The sequence below is a fragment of the Bubalus kerabau genome, chromosome 3 (genome assembly GCF_029407905.1).
Source record: "Bubalus kerabau isolate K-KA32 ecotype Philippines breed swamp buffalo chromosome 3, PCC_UOA_SB_1v2, whole genome shotgun sequence".
NCBI classification, from domain to species: Eukaryota; Metazoa; Chordata; class Mammalia; order Artiodactyla; family Bovidae; genus Bubalus; species Bubalus kerabau.
This window is the reverse complement of record NC_073626.1, coordinates 175,466,665-175,486,615: the sequence shown is the minus strand read 5'-3', so window position 1 is coordinate 175,486,615 and position 19,951 is coordinate 175,466,665. Positions and strand designations below refer to the sequence as shown.

Below are 19,951 nucleotides of genomic sequence, written 5' to 3'. Positions count from 1 at the left end.
TGTCCTATTCTTTGTGACTCCATGGACTGCAGCAGACCAGGCTTCCCTGTCCTTCGCTAGCTCCTGGAGCTTGCTCAAATTCATGTTTGTTGAGTCAGTTATCCTAACCATCTCATCCTCGGCCACTCTGTTCTCCTTCTGCCTTCAGTCTTTCCCAGCACCAGGGTCTTTTTCAATGAGTCAGCTGTTCACATCAGGTGGCCAAAGTATTGAAGCTTCAGCGTCAGTCTTTCAATGCATGTTCAGGGTGATTTCCTTTAGGATTGACTGGTTTGATCACCTTACAGTCCAAGGGACTCTCAAGAGACTTCTCCAGCACCACAATTTGAAAGCATCAGTAGGTAGTTGCAATGAAGACCCAGCACAGCCGTAAATAAATAAATAAAACTATTTTGAAAATTAAAAAAAAAAAAAAAAAAAGGACAGAAATTTCCGTCCATGTGGAGTTTGTAGGTAACCTTGATAAAAGCAGTTTTTCTTTGGAGTAGAAGGAATGAAAGTCAGATTTGATGAGTTAGAAGAGTGAAATAGAGCTCAAAGAGTCTACAGTATTGGCAGTGCCTTTTTTTTTTTTTTTAAATATTTGGCTGCGCTGGGTCTTAGTTGTGGCATGTAGGATCTCGTTCCTTGATCAGGGATCAGACTCAGGCCTCCTTCGTTGGGAGTGTGGAGTTTTAGCCAGTGGACCACCAGAAAAGCTCAGCAATGCCTATTTTTTAAAAATTGGTTATTTCATTATGTTGTTATATGTAAAATGTGTAATATTCAAGAAACATTACATTAATTGTATGTGAATGGAGACTTAGGGTATGTAGATGACTTTCAAGAAGAGAGATCTGATTGCCCTCAGATTTAGTACCATCTGGACAACCTGCCATTAGATGCCTCCTATGTGATGTGGTATGCAGCACAAAATATCACCTGTATTCTTGCAAAAAAGAAAAAAAATATATGTATATATTTTTTTAATTTTTATTTATTTTTGGCTGCACTGTCTTTGTCACTGATCTGGCTTTTCTCTAGTTTCGGTGAACCGGGCTACTGGTTGCGGTGAACTCTTTGTTGCAGTAAGTGGACTTCTCATTGGGTGGCTTCTCTTGTTGTGGATTATGGGCTCTAGGTATGCCAACTTCAGTAGTTTTGGCTCACAGGCTCAGTAGTCGTGGTGCAGCTGAGGAGCCAGGCTCAGTAGTTGTGGCGCCAGGCTTAAAAGCCCCACAACATGTGGAATCTTCCTGGAGCAGGGCTTGAACCCATTTCCCCTGCATTGGCAGGCAGATTCCTAACCACTGGACCACTGGGAAAGTCCCCTCCCCCAAATATAATTGTAACTTAAATCTGTTCTAGCCTCTAGACCTAACTTCCCTTTTGCAGGAAAAACAGGGCATAAGGGTACTTTGTCAACAAAGGTCCGTCTAGTCAAGGCTATGGTTTTTCCAGTAGTCATGTATGGGTGTGAGAGTTGGACTATAAAGAAAGCTGAGCACAGAAGAATTGATGCTTTTGAACTGTGGTGTTGGAAAAGATTCTTGAGAATCCCTTGGACTGCAAGGAGATCCAACCAGTCCATCCTAAAGGAGATCAGTCCTGGGTGTTCATTGGAAGGACTGATGCTGAAGCTGAAATTCCAATCCTTTGGCCACCTGATGCTACGAGCTGACTTATCGGAAAAGACCCTGATGCTGGGAAAGATTGAGGGCAGGAGGAGAAGGGGACGACAGAGGATGAGATGGTTGGATTTCATCACCAACTCAATGGACATACATGGGTTTGGGTAAACTCCAGGAGTTGGTGATGGACAGGGAGGCCCGGCGTGCTGCGGTTCATGGGATCTCGAAGAGTCGGACACAATTGAGCGACTGAACTGAACTGAAGGGTACAAATTAATGACACAAAACTAGAATGTAGGGCATTCATTAAGACAACTAGTCCTTTCAGAGTCAGTATCACAAGTAAGCAAAAAGGTTGGGGGAAAGGAGGATAGGAACATTGTAGATTAAAAGTGTCCAAATGTTGAAATAATGATGATGTAATTTTTAAAAAGTACCAAAATTTTGCCGTCAAGTTTGTAGGCATTCACCATAGTTATCTGCTAAGTAGACCAGCAAGCAGACAGGCAAAATTTAAGCCTGTCTGTGTTTTCTTACGGCATCGTTGGTAAGAAACGGGACCATGTAAGTTTTAGAACATCTTTAAAAAATGATTGTATTTATTCGTCTCTTTATCTATCACTTGTGTTATCTTCCCACCCTTCCAATCCCAGCATCATAGTGGGTTTTATACACTTTGGAGGAGTTTTGATTTCATTAATTCCAATGGTACAGGTGTTCACAAAGGGTCAGATGTACTTTAGATTTTATGGTTGATTGGATTTGTGGTTTAGGGAGAGAACTCACTGCAAAAGAAAAACCTATATTATGAAGTTGAGTTTCTAAAAGTCATATGGTGGGTTGAGGGGGGAAATCTTTCATGCAGATGTCTTTAGTGCTAGTTCTTATGCACCTATTAGAGAATTGATTGCCAGTAACTTTGTTTTTTTTTTAAAACAAGATAAAAATTTAATGGAAATTAGTCATTGGTCAGTAACTCTTAAAGTGAGTAAATAGATCAAGATGGATAGAACCTACTCTAAGATCAGGAGCCAAATCGAATCGAATTATGTGTCTTTTCAGAGAATTGAAACAAAGCAGTTCTTCAACACTGGGTGAAAAGAGAACACTATGAAATTAGAGTCTAGGTCCCAGTCCCAGCTTCACAGTTTAATAGCTAAATAATCCTGTGCAAGTCATAGCACCTCTGAACCTGGTCTCCTAGCTATTAAGTGTATGTGCTTCAATTGACTAATATTTCTCATTGGTTGTGGTAGAGTTCAATTAGATGTTGTAAATGGAAACATTTTTTGAAAAGAGAGGTATGATGCTGGGGTTTGTTTGATTGTCTGCAAATGAAGGGCTGTTTAACAGCTAATTTCACCCCAGCTCTTGTTGAAATTAAATTTTATTTGGTACAAAATTGAATGTCCCCCAAGAAATAATTTTTTTTTAACCCAAAATTGAATATGAGTACAGTCCCTGCTGTCCTGTTATAACCGTCCTGTTAAAAATCATTAACTCCTTGGGAATTCCCTGGCAATCCAGCGGTTAGGATTTGGCGCTCTCACTGCCGTGGCTGAGGGTTCAGTTCCTGGCTGAGGAACTAAGATCCTGCAAGCTGTGCAGCACAGCCAGTGCATATTTGATAGAGAATTCATAGTGAGAAGTAAATGAGGCACCTAAGCTGAGAAAGCCATTTGAGTCTGGGAGGAATCAGGCTTCTTACATTCTTGAAGGAAGAGGCACTAAGTTTAGCTCATTTTCTATGCCTGAGACAGTACAATAATATTTTATTAGAAACTTGCCCTCTGCAAAGAGAAGTGCTCACTCAGTTTAGCACCAGGACAAGAGAAGTCCCTTTATTTATTTAGGCCACACCTAGAGACTTGTGGGATGGGGGAGCCTGGTGGGCTGCCATCTACAGGGTCGCACCGAGTCGGACACAACTGAAGCGACTTAGCAGCAGTAGCAACAGCAGAGACTTGTGGGATCTTAGTTCCCTGACCAGGAATTGAACCTGCCCTCTTGGCAGTGAAAGCATGGAATCCTAACCACTGGACCACCAGGAAATTCCCCCAAGAAATAATTTTTTTTTAACCCTAAGAAATAATTTTAAAAGGCTGAATGATTGCTTCATAGTGTTAAATACAGACCATGAGTGTAAGACGTAGATTGGGAAAGTCCTAGACCCAGTGGCTGCCCAGGATGTGAGTGTAGCAATGTCATTCCCGTTCCATACACAGGACTGTTGGCTATATGTATTATGTCTTTTTCTGAGAAAATATGCATAATTTTAAAATTTTATGAATCTTAAAAATTTTAAACATACCATTGATTAAATGGAGTACTGCAATAATCTGGCTACTCCCTTAGTGTGTGACCTTAGACTCAGGTTATTTCTGTGTCGATGAGGGCCTGTATTAATTTGCTAAGACTAAATAACAAAACAGATTGGATGGCTTAAACAACAAAAATTTATCCTCTCATAGTTCTAGAGGCTAGAAGTCCAAGATCAAGATGTTAGCAGGATTGGCTAACCCTGAGACCTCTCTTCCTGGTTTCCAAATAGCTGTTTTCATGTTCACATGGTGTTCTCCTGCTATGTACATCTGTCTCTTAATCTTCTCTTATAAAGGCACTGGTCATATTGAATTAGGGCCTTACTCCAGTATCCTCATTTTTTAAAAAGCTATCTCCAAGTACAGTCACATTTTGAGGTATTAGGATAGACTTCAAAATATGAATCGGTGGAGGATGAGGTATAATTCAGGCCATAACAGAGTCCACACTTATTTTGTATTATTCTTGCTAGTTCCTTGGTTCTAAGAGCTTAGGAAATGCATGGCAACAGTAGCCGTTATTTCCTAGAAACAAGAGGTGCAAGCAATTTCAGGGACCTATTCAGAGAGTTCTTCAACTAAGAAAACTCAAAGTCTGCCTGAGACAGTCAGATGTTTGAAAAGGTATGTTTGTATTGTGGATTTCTTGGTCCAGGCTCAGCAAGTAAGGGAGTGCGTGATGAAAAAGCCCCTTTGCCTGCTAGTCCCTGAATGAGAGTCCCAGCATTCCTTTGGTTGCTGCTTCCAGATGTGCTTCTGCAAATGTTCCTCCTTCCAATCTAACCTCCCCTGTTTGGCTTCTCCAGTGAAGTCATAAGCAAATATTTGTGATAGTTTCTTGTCACCATGGTGACTAAAGCACAGCCTAGTTCTCCTTCCAGCTTCACTGTCAGCTCTGCTTGAAGGAAGAGACAGCCCTCTGGGAGAGCCCAGGCTCAGAGTCATGAAAAACCATGTGTCAGGTATTGGGGAACAGCAGTCCATAGTGGAGCCTTTAGGAATTTGTCCTGTGCCTATTAGTCTCCAGGCATAGGGGTGATCAGGGACCCCAAAGGGAGGCCACTGCATTCCCCTAGAACTTTATTTTTTAACAGTAAATCGACCTGGGCTTTGCTAAGTGGATGTAGAAACTTGTACCTCATACGACCTCTACTGCTGTCGTGGTTTGCCTACCTGCTCTCTGGAATGAACAGAGGCACCTTTTCTGAAGCTTCATTTCCTTAGTATCTCTAGCTCTAGAATTCAGCCCTCTCCTCAACTGCTTCCATTTTGATTTCTCTTTCATGCAGATTCTCTTAATAGACTACTTCCCCCCTCACATTTATGTAATTTCTTACTGCACTTGAATCCTCAAGGTGGTCTCCTGCTTGAAGAACCAGCCCTAATCTTACCTTCGGGAGATTTCTTTTTAAGCTCTCATTATGATCACCCCAGAACACTCCCCCAAAAAATGATATTAGAGTTAATTGTCCCTTTCTGTGTGCCTCTAAAATTTATTTTTCATCCCTTTTGTAATACTTTTAGTAACTGTTTCAGACTAGAAATTTAAAGGGTAAGAAATGACTATAAAGGGTAGACCAAGTTAATAAGGCTCCTCTGCTCGTATTTCTACATAATCAGCTTCACTTTTATCAGTTTTTTAAATAGTGATGTTGTTTTTAAAATGTCAATATTGAGTAAGATATGATAAAGTCACTGAGGCCACAGGAGGAAACACAAATGAGGCTTGGCAGGAGGAACTTTATTATGGGTCCGCGGGCTGTGGGAGGTGGGTTACCACTTGCCACACAGGGTCACAGAGGAAAACACCAGGGTGGTCAGGGGGCAGAAGGGGCACGAGCAAGCAGAAGGTTTAGGCCAGATCCTTTATTGCAGTTTCAGAGGGAAAGTGAAGGCAGGGCCAAATAAGCAGTTTAGTATTGGCTAATTTGAATAATTCTGGAGGGCTTTGGGCTATAAGAGTAGTCTCTAGTTACCCACTACTTTTGGGGCCCTAGGATGAAGCAGAGGAATATTGCCTCCTGGGTATACAGGCAAGATAAAGGAAATATGACTCTGGGTTGGTTCCTTTACAAAGGCATGCTCTTAGACATGTTGTTATCTGTAGGAATTAGCTAGCCATGGGAGTGTTGATCTCTCCTGGGTTTGTAGGTTCCCAAATGGCAAAACATCAGGAACTCAGAAAATAAGAAAATATAATTGACCCTGTGATGAATGAATACAAGTAGACAAATACAAAATCTTACACACACACACAAAAAATAACTAAGATTCTATGTTAATTTAATTGGAAGAGATATGCTGCTATTTATAAATTTTGTGGTAAAATATGATACCAGAGGACTTCCCTGGTGGCTCAGATGGTAAAGTGTCTGTCTACAATGCGGGAAACCCGGGTTCGATCCCTGGGTTGGGAAGATGCCCTGGAGAAGGAAATGGCAATCCACTCCAATACTATTGCCTGGAAAATCCCATGGACAGAGGAGCCTGGTAGGCTACAGTCCGTGGGGTCGCAAAGAGTCGGACACGACTGAGCAACTTCACTTCACCCTTCATGACACAATTCACCACTTTAATCATTATTAAGCAGCATCAGTTGCATCTACAATGTTGCTCAACCATCACCACTATCCATTTCCAAGCTTTTCATCACTACAGACAGAAACTTTTCCATTAAGCAATAATTTCTCATTTCTCCCTTCCACTTGTACCTGATAATCTCTAATCTACTTTGATAATCTCTAATCTACTTCAAAATCTAAATCAAATCCCTTATGATTATACAGTGGAAGTGAGAAATAGATTTAAGGGCCTAGATCTGATAGATAGAGTGCCTGATGAACTATGGAATGAGGTTCGTGACATTGTACAGGAGACAGGGATCAAGACCATCCCCATGGAAAAGAAATGCAAAAAAGCAAAACGGCTGTCTGGGGAGGCCTTACAAATAGCTGTGAAGAGAAGAGAAGCAAAAAGCAAAGGAGAAAATGAAAGATAGAAGCATCTGAATGCAGAGTTCCAAAGAATAGCAAGAAGAGATGAGAAAGCCTTCTTCAGCAATCAATGCAAAGAAATAGAGGAAAACAACAGAATGGGAAAGACTAGAGATCTCTTCAAGAAAATCAGAGATACCAAGGGAACATTTCATGCAAAGATGAGCACAATCAAGGACAGAAATGGTATGGACCTAACAGAAGCAGAAGATATTAAGAAGAGGTGGCAAGAATACACAGAAGAACTGTACAAAAAAGATCTTCACGACCCAGATAATCACGATGGTGTGATCACTGACCTAGAGCCAGACATCCTGGAATGTGAAGTCAAGTGGGCCTTAGAAAGCATGACTACAAACAAAGCTAGTGGAGGTGATGGAATTCCAGTGGAGCTATTTCAAATCCTGAAAGATGATGCTGTGAAAGTGCTGCACTCAATATGCCAGCAAATTTGGAAAACTCAGCAGTGGCCACAGGACTGGAAAAGGTCAGTTTTCATTCCAAAGAAATGCCCAAAGAAAGGCAATGCCAAAGAATGGTCAAACTACCGCACAATTGCACTCATCTCACACACTAGTAAAGTAATGCTCAAAATTCTCCAAGCCAGGCTTCAGCAGTACGTGAACCCTGAACTTCCAGATGTTCAAGCTGGTTTTAGAAAAGGCAGAGGAACCAGAGATCAAATTGCCAACATCTTCTGAATCATGGAAAAAGCAAGAGAGTTCCAGAAAAACATCTATTTCTGCTTTATTGACTATGCCAAAGCCTTTGACTGTGTGGATCACAATAAACTGTGGAAAATTCTGAAAGAGATGGGAATACCAGACCACCTGACTTGCCTCTTGAGAAATCTGTATGCAGGTCAGGAAGCAACAGTTAGAACTGGACATGGAACAACAGACTGGTTCCAAATAGGAAAAGGAGTACATCAAGGCTGTATATTGTCACCCTGCTTATTTAATTTATATACAGAGTACATCATGAGAAACAGAAGAAGCACAAGCTGGAATCAGGATTGCTGGGAGAAATATCAATAACCTCAGATATGAAGATGACACCACGCTTATGGCAGAAAGTGAAGAGGAACTAAAGAGTCTCTTGATGAAAGTGGAGAGTGAAAAAGTTGGCTTAAAGCTCAACATTCAGAAAACGAAGATCATGGCATCTGGTCCCATCACTTGATGGGAAATAGATGGGGAAACAGTGGAAACAGTGTCAGACTTTATTTTTTGGGGCTCCAAAATCACTGCAGATGGTGACTGCAGGTTATTGATATTTCTGTCGGCAATCTTGATTCCAGTTTGTGCTTTATCCATCCTGGCATTTTGCATGATGTACTCTGCAGATGGTGACTGCAGGTTATTGATATTTCTGTCGGCAATCTTGATTCCAGTTTGTGCTTTATCCATCCTGGCATTTTGCATGATGTACTCTGCAGATGGTGACTGCATGCTATGAAATTAAAAGACGCTTACTCCTTGGAAGAAAAGTTATGACCAACCTAGATAGCATATTGAAAAGCAGAGACGTTACTTTGCCAACCAAGGTCCGTCTAGTCAAGGAATTGGTTTTTCCAGTGGTCATGTATGGACATGAGAGTTGGACTGTGAAGAAAGCTGAGTCCCGAAGAATTGATGCTTTTGAACTGTGGTGTTGGAGAAGACTCTTGAGAGTCCCTTGGGCTGCAAGGAGATCCAACCAGTCCATTCTGAAGGAGATCAGCCCTGGGATTTCTTTGGAAGGAATGATGCTAAAGCTGAAACTCCAATACTTTGGCCACCTCATGTGAAGAGTTGACTCATTGGAAAACTGAGACTCTGATGCTGGGAGGGATTGGGGGCAGGAGGAGAAGGGGACGGCAGAGGATGAGATGGCTGGATAGCATCAGTGACTCGATGGATGTGAGTCTGAGTGAACTCCGGGAGTTGGTTATGGACAGGGAGGCCTGGCGTGCTGTGATTCATGGGGTCGCAAAGAGTCGGACACGACTGAGCACCTGAACTGAACTGAATCTACTTTTTGTCTCTGCAAGTTTCCAGGTACCTCATGTAAGTGAAATCATGTAATCTTTATCCTTTTCTTTATCCTTTATCCTGGCTTGTTTTTACTTAACATACTATCTTTAGGGTTCTTCAGTGTTGTTGTTGTTCAGTTGCTAAATTGTGTCCGACTGTTTGCAACCTCATGGACTACAGCACGCCAAGCTTCTCTGTACTTCACTATCTCCCAGAGTTTGCTCAGATTCATGTCCATTGAGTCAGTAATGCTATCTAACCATCTCATCCACTGCTGCTGTCTTCTTTTGTCTTCAATCTTTCCCAGCATCAGAGTCTTTTCCGGTAAATCAGCTCTTCTCATCAGGTGGCCAAAGTATTGGAGCATCAGTCCTTCCAATGAATATTCAAGGTTGATTTACTTTAGGATTGACTGCTTTGATCTCCTTGCAGCCAGGGGTCTTTCAATAGTCTTCTCTCACACCACAATTTGAAGGCATTAGTTCTTTGGCACTCAGCCTTCTTTATGGCCCAACTCTCACATCCATATATGACTACTGGAAAAACCATAGCTTTGACTGGATGGACCTTTGTTGGCAAAATGATGTCTTTGCTTTTTTACACACTGTCTAGGTTTGTCATAGCTTTCCTTCTAAGGAGCAAGCATATTTTAATTTTATAGCTGCAGTCACCATCCAGAATGATTTTGGAGCCCAAGAATGTAGCATGTGTCAAATCTTCATTCCTTTTTATGGATGAATAATATCCCATCGTATGTATATGCCACGTTTTGTTTATCAATTCATTTTTAATGTCTTTTTAAAAATATTTATTTTTATTTATTATTTTCTTTTTGGCTGCACCATGTTAGTTGAATATGCATGGGATCATGTGGGATCTCCTTCCCTGACCAGGGATCAAACCCAGGCCCCCTGCATTGGAAGCATCGAGTCTTAGCCATTAGACCACCAGGAAGTCCCATTTGCCTATGTTTACTTTTTATCCTTTTTTTTTTTTTTTTTTTTTTAATTTTTCATTTATTTTTGGCTGCTCTGGGTCTTCATTGCTACACAGGGGCTTTCTCTAGTTGCAGAGAGAGGGGGCTGCTCTCTTCTTGGTGGTATGGTTTTCTTGTTGCAATGACCTCTCTTGTGGAGTGCGGTTAGAGAGCTTCAGTAGTTATGATAGGTGGGCTCAGTAGTTGTGGAGCATGGATTTAGTTGCCCCATGACATGTGGGATCTTCCCGGACCAGGAATTGAACCAGTGTCTCCTGAATTGGGAGGCAGATTCCTAACCACTGGCCCAGCACGGAAGCCCCCATTTGCCTATTTTTAAATTGAGCTGTCTTTGCTGTTGAGTTGTAGAAATTCTTTATATATTCTGAATATTAAAACCCTTATCAGATAGATTTGAAAGTTATTTCTCCTGTAAGTTGTCTTTTTACTTCCTTGTTAATGTCTTTTTTTTTTTTTTTTTTTTTTGCTTGTGCTTTTGATGTCATAACTAAGAATCCATTGCAAAATCCAAGATCATAAAAATTTACCCATGTTCTAGTGTAAGAGTTTTATGGTCTTTGTATATTTAGGTTGTTGATCCATTTTAAGTTTTGTCTTGTGTATGGTATAAGCTAAGAATCTGACTCCATTCTTTTGTATATGAACATTTAGTTGTCCCAGCACCAGTTGAAGAGACCATTCTTACTCCATTGAATGGACTTAATACCCTTGTCAAAAATCAATTGGCTGGGGAAATTCCCTGGCGGTCCTGTGGCTAAGATTCCCTGCTCCCATTGCAGGGGGCCTGGGTTTGATTCTGGTCAGGGAACTGGATCCCACATGCCTCAGCTAACACCAGCACAGTCAAATAAGTAAATAAAAATATTTTTAAAAATCAGTTTACTGGCCACGGATGTATGAGTTTATTTGTGGACTCTCAATTCTGTTCTCTTGATTATAGAATTCTCTCTCAATTCTGTTCTTTTGTTTATCCTTACACCAGCATCGCACTGTTTTGATTATTGTAACTTTGTAGTAAATTATGAAATCAGGAAGTGTGAGTCTTTCAACTTATTTAAGAGTCTGTTGTTTGGTTTCCATATATTTATGGATTTTCCAGTTTTCTTTTACTGTTATTTCTAGTTTCTTTCCACGTGGTTAAAGAAGATAATTTGTCTTAATATCAATCCTTTAGAATCTGCGGAGACTTTGTGCCTTAATACAGTTGATTCTGGAGAATATTCCATGCATTCATACTTGGCAATACTTGCTCTTGCTGGGTGGGACTGTTCTATGTGTCTTTTAGATCTAACTGATTTATAATGTAAAAGTCCTGTTTCCTTATTGATCTTCTGTCTAGGTTCTATTCATTATTGAAAGTGGTGATTAAAGTCTCTAAATGTTATTGTAGAACTGTTTTTCCCTTTACTTTGTTGTAACAGGTTTTTACTTAAAAATTTTTGTCTGATATTTAGTATAGCCATCCCAGCTCTCTTTTGCTTGCCATTTGCATGAATATCTTTTTTCACCCGTTTACTTTCAACTTCTTTGTGTTTTCAGATATACAGTAAGTCTCTGCAGACAGCATGTAGTAGTAGATCATGGTTATTGTTTTTTTTAATCTGCTGCCCATCTCTGCCTTTCAACTAAAGAGTTTAATCTATATAAACTCCTCTGTTTATGGAATCTCCAGGCAGGAATACTGGAGTGGGTACATTCCCTTCTCCAGGGGATCTTCCCGACCCAGGGATCAAACCCATATCTTCTGGGTCTCCTGCATTGCAGGCAGATTCTTTACCATCTGAGCCACCAGGGGCTATTAAGTATAATATAATTACTTGGGAGTTCACTGGCAGTCCAGTGGTTCAGTTCAGTTCAGTTGCTACATCATGTCCGACTCTGCGACCCCATGGACTGCAGCATGCCAGGCCTCCCTGTCCATCACCAACTCCTAGAGTTTACTCAAACTCATGTCCATTGAGTCAGTGATGCCATCCAACCATCTGATCCTCTGTCGTCCCCTTCTCCCACCTTCAGTCTTTGCCAGCATCAGGGTCTTTTCAGATGAGTCAGTTCTTCGCATCAGGTGGCCAAAGTACTGGAGTTTCAGCTTCAGCATCGGTCCTTCCAGTGAATATTCAAGACTGATTTCCTTTAGGATGGAGTGGTTGGATCTCCTTGCAATCCAGGGGACTCTCAAGAATTTTCTCCAACACCCCAGTTCAAAAGTATCAATTCTTCAGCGCTCAGCTTTCTTCACAGTCTCACTCTCACTCCATACATGACTACTGGAAAAACCATAACCTTGATTAGATGGACCTTTGTTGGCAAAATAATGTCTCTGCCTTTTAATAGGCTGTCTAGGTTGGTCATAGCTTTTCTTCCCAGGAGCAAGCGTCTTTTAATTTCATGGCTGCAATCACCATCTGCAGTGATTTTGGAGCCCAGAAAAATAAAGTCTCCCACTGTTTCCCCATCTATTTGCCATGAAGTGATGGGACCAGATGCCATGATCTTAGTTTTTGAATGTTGAGCTTTAAGCCGACTTTTTCACTCTCCTCTTTCACTTTCATCAAGAGACTCTTTAGTTCTTCACTTTCTGACATAAGGGTGGTGTCATCTGCATATCTGAGATTATTGATATTTCTCCCGGCAGTCTTGATTCCAGCTTGTGCTTTTTCCAGCCCAGCGTTTCTCATGATGTAGTCTACATATAAATTAAATAAGCAGGGTGACAGTATACAGCCTTGATGTACTCCTTTTCCTATTTGGAACCAGTCTGTTGTTCCATGTCCAGTTCTAACTGTTGATTCCTCACCTGCATACAGGTTTCTCAAGAGGCAGATCAGGTGGTCTGGTATTCCCATCTCTTTCAGAATTTCCCACAGTTTATTGTGATCCACACAGTCAAAGACTTTGGCATAGTCAATAAAACAGAAATAGATGTTCTTCTGGAACTCTTGCTTTTCGATGATCTAACAGATTATGGTAATTTGATCTCTGGTTCTTCTGCCTTTTCTGAAACCAGGTTGAACATCAGGAAGTTCACGGTTCACATATTGCTGAAGTCTGGCTTGGAGAATTTTGAGCATTACTTACTATTTATTAGTGTGTGAGATGAGTGCAATTGTGCAGTGGTTTGAGCATTCTTTGGCATTGCCTTTCTTTGGGTTGGAATGAAAACTGACCTTTTCCAGTCCTGTGGCCACTGCTGAGTTTTCCAAATTTGCTGGCATAGTGAGTGCAGCACTTTCACAGCATCATCTTTCAGCATTTGAAATAGCTCCACTGGAATTCCATCACCTCCACTAGCTTTGTTCGTAGTGATGCTTCCTAAGGTCCACTTGACTTCACATTCCAGGATGTCTGGCTCTAGGTCAGTGATCACACCATCATTATTATCTGGGTCGTGAAGATCTTTTTTGTACAGTTCTTTTGTGTATTCTTGCCATCTCTTCTTAATATCTTCTGCTTCTGTTAGGTCCATACCATTTTTGTCCTTTATTGTGCCCATCTTTGCATGAAATATTCCCTTGGTATCTCTAATTTTCTTGAGGAGATCTCTAGTCTTTCCCTTTCTATTGTTTTCCTTTATTTCTTTCCACTGATCACTGAGGAAGGCTTTCTTATCTCTCCTTGCTGTTCTTTGGAACTCTGCATTCAAATGGGTATATCTTTCCTTTTCTCCTTTGCTTTTCACTTCTCTTCTTTTCACAACTATTTGTAAGGCCTCCTCAGACAGCCGTTTTGCTTTTTTGCATTTCTTTTTCTTGGGGATGGTCTTAATCCCTGTCTCCTGTACAATGTCACGAACCTCCATCCATAGTTCATCAGGCACTCTATCAGGTCTAGGCCCTTAAATCTATTTCTCACTTCCACTGTATAATCATAAGGGATTTGATTTAGGTCATACCTGAATGGTCTAGTGGGTTTTCCCTACTTTCTTCAATTTAAGTCTGAATTTGGTAATAAGTCCCGTGGTTAAGACCCTGCATTTCCACTACTGGGGGCCCACATTTGATTCCTGGTCAGAAAACTAAGATCCTGCAAGCCAGTTGGCACTACCCCCCAAAAAAAAGTATAATGTAATTATTGATAAGGAAAGACTTCTGCCATTTTGTTCTTTTTTCTTTCTTTCTTATACCTTTTTGTCCCTCTCTTCCTCTGTTACTGCCTTTTGTGTTTAATTTGTTTGTTGTAGTGAATTGTTTTCATTCACTTCTCTTTTCCTTTGTGTATATTTTTATTTTGTGTGTGTATGTATGTATATATATAGAGAGAGAGAGAGAGAGATTGTGGGCTTTACATTTAACATCCCAAATTTATCACAATGTAGTTTGAATTGATACCAACTTAACTTCAGTAGCATACAGAAACTTTTGCTCATTATTATTTTATGCATTTGTCTTTTTAATAATTTCCTTGTTTTTAGTGAGTCTTCCTTGTGGCGCGCAGGCTTTCTCTGTTTGTGGCGAGCAGGGCCCTCTCTTGCTGAGGAGCACAGGCTCTGGGGCACACAGTAGTTGCAGCTCTCTGACTCAGTAGTTGTGGTGCACAGGTTTAGTTGCTCCACAGCATGTGGAATCCTCCTGGACCAGGGGTCAAACCCACGTTCTCTGTATTGGCAGGGGGATCCCCATCTAGTCTACCACCAGAGAAGTCCTACGTTTTCTTTTAAATCATATAGAAAATAAAAAGTGGCATTACAAACCAAAAATCCTCGAAAACTGGCTTTTATATTTCCCCATGTAGCTTCAAGTTACTGTGTAATGTCCTTTCATTCAACTTGAAGGACTCCCTTCAGCATTTCTTATAGAGCGGGTCTGGTGGTAACAGATTCCCTCAGCTTTTGCCTGAGAGTATCTTGGTTTCTCCGTTGTTTTTGAAGTGCGGTTTTGTCAGATACAGAATTCTTTGAACGTTTTTCTTTAGCGCTTTCAATATCTATACATTTAAAGATCTCAGTGCCTTTTTGATGAAAAACTGGCTTGTATGTGATGAGTCACTTCTTCCTTGCTGCTTTGAAGATTTTCCTTTTGTATTTGGTTCTCAATAGTTTGATTATGTTTCTAGATGTAGACCTGAATTTTTCTCCTTGAAATTGAGTATCTTTCTGTGTACATTGATGGCTTTTTTTTTTTTTTTTTTTGCCATTATTTCTACAAAATTCTTTTCCCCTTTATCTCCCATTTCTTTGACTCCCATAATGCATATTTTGTGATTTGATTATTGGAGTTTCATGGATCCCTAGGCTCTCTATTCACTTTTCTGCATTATTTTTCCCTTTCTGCTCAGACTGCATAATTTCAATTTTCCTATCTTCAGGCCTGCTACTTCTGTCTGTTGCCTGCTCAAATGTGCTGTTGAACCCTTCTAGTGAATTCATTTCAGCTATTATATGTTTCAACTCCAGAATTTCTTTTTGGTTCCTTTTTTATTTGTTGAATTACCTTCTGGTATCATTTTCCCTCTACTTGAAGAACTTTAGACTTTCTTTAGTGCAGGTCTTAGAGCTTCCCTGATAATTAAGTGGGTAAAGAATCCACCTGCAGTGGAGGAGATAAAGGAGAAGTGGGTTTGATCCCTGGGTCACGAAGATCCCCTGGAGGAGGAAATGGCAACCCACTCCAGTTTTCCTGCCTGAAAAGTCTCATGGACAGAGGAGCCGGGTGGGCTACAGCCCATGGGATCGCAAAGAATCATACAGGTCATATGTGACTGAGCACAGCGGACACAATGCAGGTCTGCTAGAGACAGTCTCAACTTTTGCTTGTCTGAACAAGTTTAAAGTACAATTGATGATGTTATTTCATTATCCTTTTAAATTTTATTTTTTGCTGAAGTATAATTAATTTTCAGTGTTTTAGATTCAAGTGTACAGAAGAATGATTCAGTTATGTATGTGTGTGTGTGTGTGTGTGTGTGTGTGTTCTTTCTCAGATTTTTTTTTTTTTTTGGCTGCACCATGTAGCATGTGGGATCTTAGCTCCCCAGTCAGAAACTGAACCCATTGTCCCCTGCAGGGTAAGTACGGAGTCCCAAACACTGGACCACCAGGGAAGTCCCTCAGATTCTTTTCCATTGTAGGTTACATTATAGATTTTACAGGATATTGAGTGGAGTTCCCTGTGTTACACGGTAGTTCCTTGTTGTTTACCTACCTTATATATGGTAGTGTATATGTGTTAATCCCAGACTCCTCATTTTTCTCTCCCCCACCTTGTGCTGGTGTTATTTGGAGTTTTTGTAGCTTCAGACATGACTAAACAACTGAGCGTGCACATCCTTGTTCATAAGTGATACAGGAAATTATAGGACCTTCTCTCATGTTATCCTTCTTTGGTATTGTTATCAAAAGAATGTCCTTTTTCCAGAAGGAAGTATGTGTAAGAGTGAAACAACTTATTTAAAAAATTGGTAAAACTCGAGAATTCCCTGGTGCTCCAGTGGTTAGGACTCTGAGCTCTCATTGCCAAGGGCCTGGATTTGATTCCTGGTCAGGGAACTTAAATCCTAGAAGCTGCATATTGTAGCCAAAAAAAAAAAAAATTTTTTTTAAATCTCATTTGTAAAACCATTTAGACCTGGCATTTTCTTTGTGGAAATATTGTTTAGTGCTGATTCGATATATTTAATGGTTATAAGGCTAGTTAGATATTCTGAGTCACTTTTAGCAAGTTATACTATTCTAGAAATTTGTCTTTTCAAGCAAGTTAGCTAGCATAAAGTTGTTCATATTCCCTTTTTTATCTTTTCAGTTACCTGTAGTTATGTTCTTTTTTCATTTCTAAAACGTGTGCCCTCTTTTGTTCCTGAGAGATCTAACCAGAGACTTGACTATTTTCAGTCTTTTGAAAGATCCAAGTTTCGCCCTTGTTGATTCTCTCTACTGTATAATTTCTCTCTCCTTTCTACTTTTTTTCCCCTAACCTGTGTACCTAAGTCATTAATGTTCAGACTTTATATTAACTTCCTAAGGCTTATATCCAATTAATTAAATTTCAGGCAGATGAAACACTGGCATGTAAAGGGCAAGCCTTAAAACTTTCAGAAGACATCACAGGGTATCTTTCTGACCTTGGGAGCATTAAAGGATTTATTAAACAAGACACACAGAAAGAGCTAGGTATTAAAGCAAAACTTCCATTATAGTTAAGAACTTGTTAAAGAACTCCATAAAGTGAAAATTGAAAAAAAGTGAAAAGAGACTAGAAGGTATTTGTAATACAAATACTCAACAAATAGTTAATAACTAGAATACCTTAAGAACTATAAATCAATAAGAAAAGGACAAGTAATTCAATGGAAAAATATTCGACGTACCATAAACAGACATTTTTCACAGAAAGGGAAACATGGCTAATTAACATAAAATCTAATAACCCTATTAGTAATGCAAATCTTTATCCTAATGAAGTACATTATATTCAGTAGATTGGCAAAAGTGACCGTTCTAAGTAATAGGATGAGTATCAATGAGAGCTCGTGTATTGCTAAGCTAATATGAATTGGCATCACTTTGGAAGGCAACATGGTACTTAGCTGATGAAGTAAGACTTGATGGTAACACATGAAACTTGTTAAAACTCCTATAAGAAGACACAGGAAAAAAAGACCTTAGTCTTGGCAGTGATTTTTTTGGAGGGGGGAGGGTGATATAACACCAAAGCACAAGCAGCAAAAGCAGAGATAAACAAGTAGGACCCATAAACTAGAAAGCTTAAAGTAGAAAACTTAAAAGCTTCTGCACAGCACCCCTCCCCCCCAAAAAATAAAAAGATCAGCATTTGATGGCTGTTTCTCTCACTGCTTGGAGCCTTAAGTAGTGGGATTTTAGCCTATCATATGTCTAAGCTGACTTACCTTCACTCAGGGCATCATGGGAATTGGGTGGCTGTCTGTCAGTGCCTTCTGATTTTTGCAGAGTCAAACAATTAAAAAGAAATGGTCAACAAAATGAAAAGGCAACCTGTGGGAAAAAATATTTCCTAACTCTATATCTGACAAGGGATTAATATCCAAAATATATAAGGGACTCGGTGATGCCATACATCCATCTCCAAATCAACCACCACCAAACCAATGGACATGAGTTTGAGCAAACTCCAGGATATAGTGAAGGACAGGGAAGTCTGGTGTGCTGCAGTCCATGGAGTCACAAAGAGTCAGACATGACTAAGAAACGCCACAGCAACAACAATATAAGGGGCTCATACAGATCAGATCAGATCAGTCGCTCAGTCGTGTCCGACTCTTTGTGACCCATGAATCACAGCACGCCAGGCCTCCCTGTCCATCACCATCTCCCGGAGTTCACTCAGACTCATGTCCATCGAGTCAGTGATGCCATCCAGCCATCTCATCCTCTGTCGTCCCTTTCTCCTCCTGCCCCCAATCCCTCCCAGCATCAGAGTCTTTTCCAATGAGTCCACTCTTCACATGAGGTGGCCAAAGTATTGGAGTTTCAGCTTTAGCATCATTCCTTCCAAAGAAATCCCAGGGCTGATCTCCTTCAGAATGGACTGGTTGGATCTCCTTGCAGTCCAAGGGACTCGCAAGAGTCTTCTCCAACACCACAGTTCAAAAGCATCAATTCTTCGGCACTCAGCCTTCTTCACAGTCCAACTCTCACATCCATACATGACCACAGGAAAAACCATAGCCTTGACTAGACAAACCTTTGTTGGCAAAGTAATGTCTCTGCTTTTGAATATGCTATCTAGGTTGGTCATAACTTTCCTTCCAAGGAATAAGTGTCTTTTAATTTCATGGCTGCAGTCACCATCTGTAGTGATTTTGGAGCCCAGAAAAATAAAGTCTGATACTGTTGCCACTGTTTCCCCATCTATTTCCCATGAAGTGGTGGGTCCGGATGCCATGATCTTCGTTTTCTGAATGTTGAGCTTTAAGCCAACTTACAACTCAGTAGCAAACAAACACAAATATTGCAAGTGAAATTGGGCAAAGGATCTGAATACACACTTTTCCAAAGCAAACATATAAATGACCAACAGGTTCATGAAAAAGATGCTTAACATCACTCATCATTGGGGAAATGCAAATGATGATGTGTTTATACAATGAAATAATATAACATAGGAAAAATTAATGAAATAAGGCTTCATGCAAAAACATGGGTAAATCTTAGAAATCCAATGGAGGGGGTATAATTCTCAGTAGACTGAACATAGTATGGTACAGTATTTAGGGGTGTACATATATGTGATTCATAAAAATGAAAGCAAAGATAATGACAATTCATAATAGCAGTTTTCTTTTGGCTGGAGTTGGGATGGAGGAGCCCGGGACAGGGGGAGACCTTAACTACTAGATTCAGGTATATTAATCTAGTTCTTGGATTTAGTGGTGAGTTGACAGGTGCTCATTGTATTATTTTGCTTGGTAACTTAACGTGTTTCATCTTTTTTGTATGTAGCAAATGTTACAGAATAAAATTTTAAATTTCTTTAAAAAAATAGAGGAATGGCCATATGAGTTACTTAAAAATATATATATACATGGTATTCCACTGAATTGGGTACACTGTATTTCACCTTGCTAGGTTAAATATATTTGCATTTATTCAGCAAGTCATGTAACTTTTCTCTCGTCGTGGAAGTGATCGTAGCTTGTGAGCATTTACCATATGCCTAGTGCTGTTCTAAGTTGTTGTTATTGTTCAGTCACTAAGTTGTGTCCAAATCTTTTGGCCCCATGGACTGTACCCCGCTAGGGTCCTCTCTCTGTGGGATTTCCTATGCAAGAATACTGAAATGGGTTGCCATTTCCTTCTTGGTCTAAGTAGTACTTCACATGTGTTAAGCTGTACAGTCCTTCTAACAACTCTGTTTTAAAAGATGAGCTCCTGAGGCACAGAGGTTAAAGCAACTTACTGAAGGTTGCACAGCTAACAAGTAGAAGCGTCAGTATTGGGACTTCCCTGGTGGTCTAGTGAGTAAAGACTTCATGCTCCCGGAGTCGGGGCCTGGGTTCTATCCCTGATCAGGGACCTAGATCCCACATGCTGCAGCTAAGA

The 19,951-nt window shown here is 40.3% G+C and overlaps 1 protein-coding gene and 1 non-coding gene across 3 annotated transcripts in view; both read left to right on the top strand.

The window, feature by feature from the left end:
• Positions 1-19,951, top strand: part of KPNA6 (karyopherin subunit alpha 6) — a 59,641-nt gene that overhangs the window by 19,901 nt on the left and 19,789 nt on the right. The window lies entirely within an intron of this gene.
• Positions 17,704-17,851, top strand: LOC129648129 (small nucleolar RNA SNORA79). The gene has a single exon (XR_008712712.1). It is a non-coding gene; the product is annotated as a small nucleolar RNA SNORA79 (small nucleolar RNA).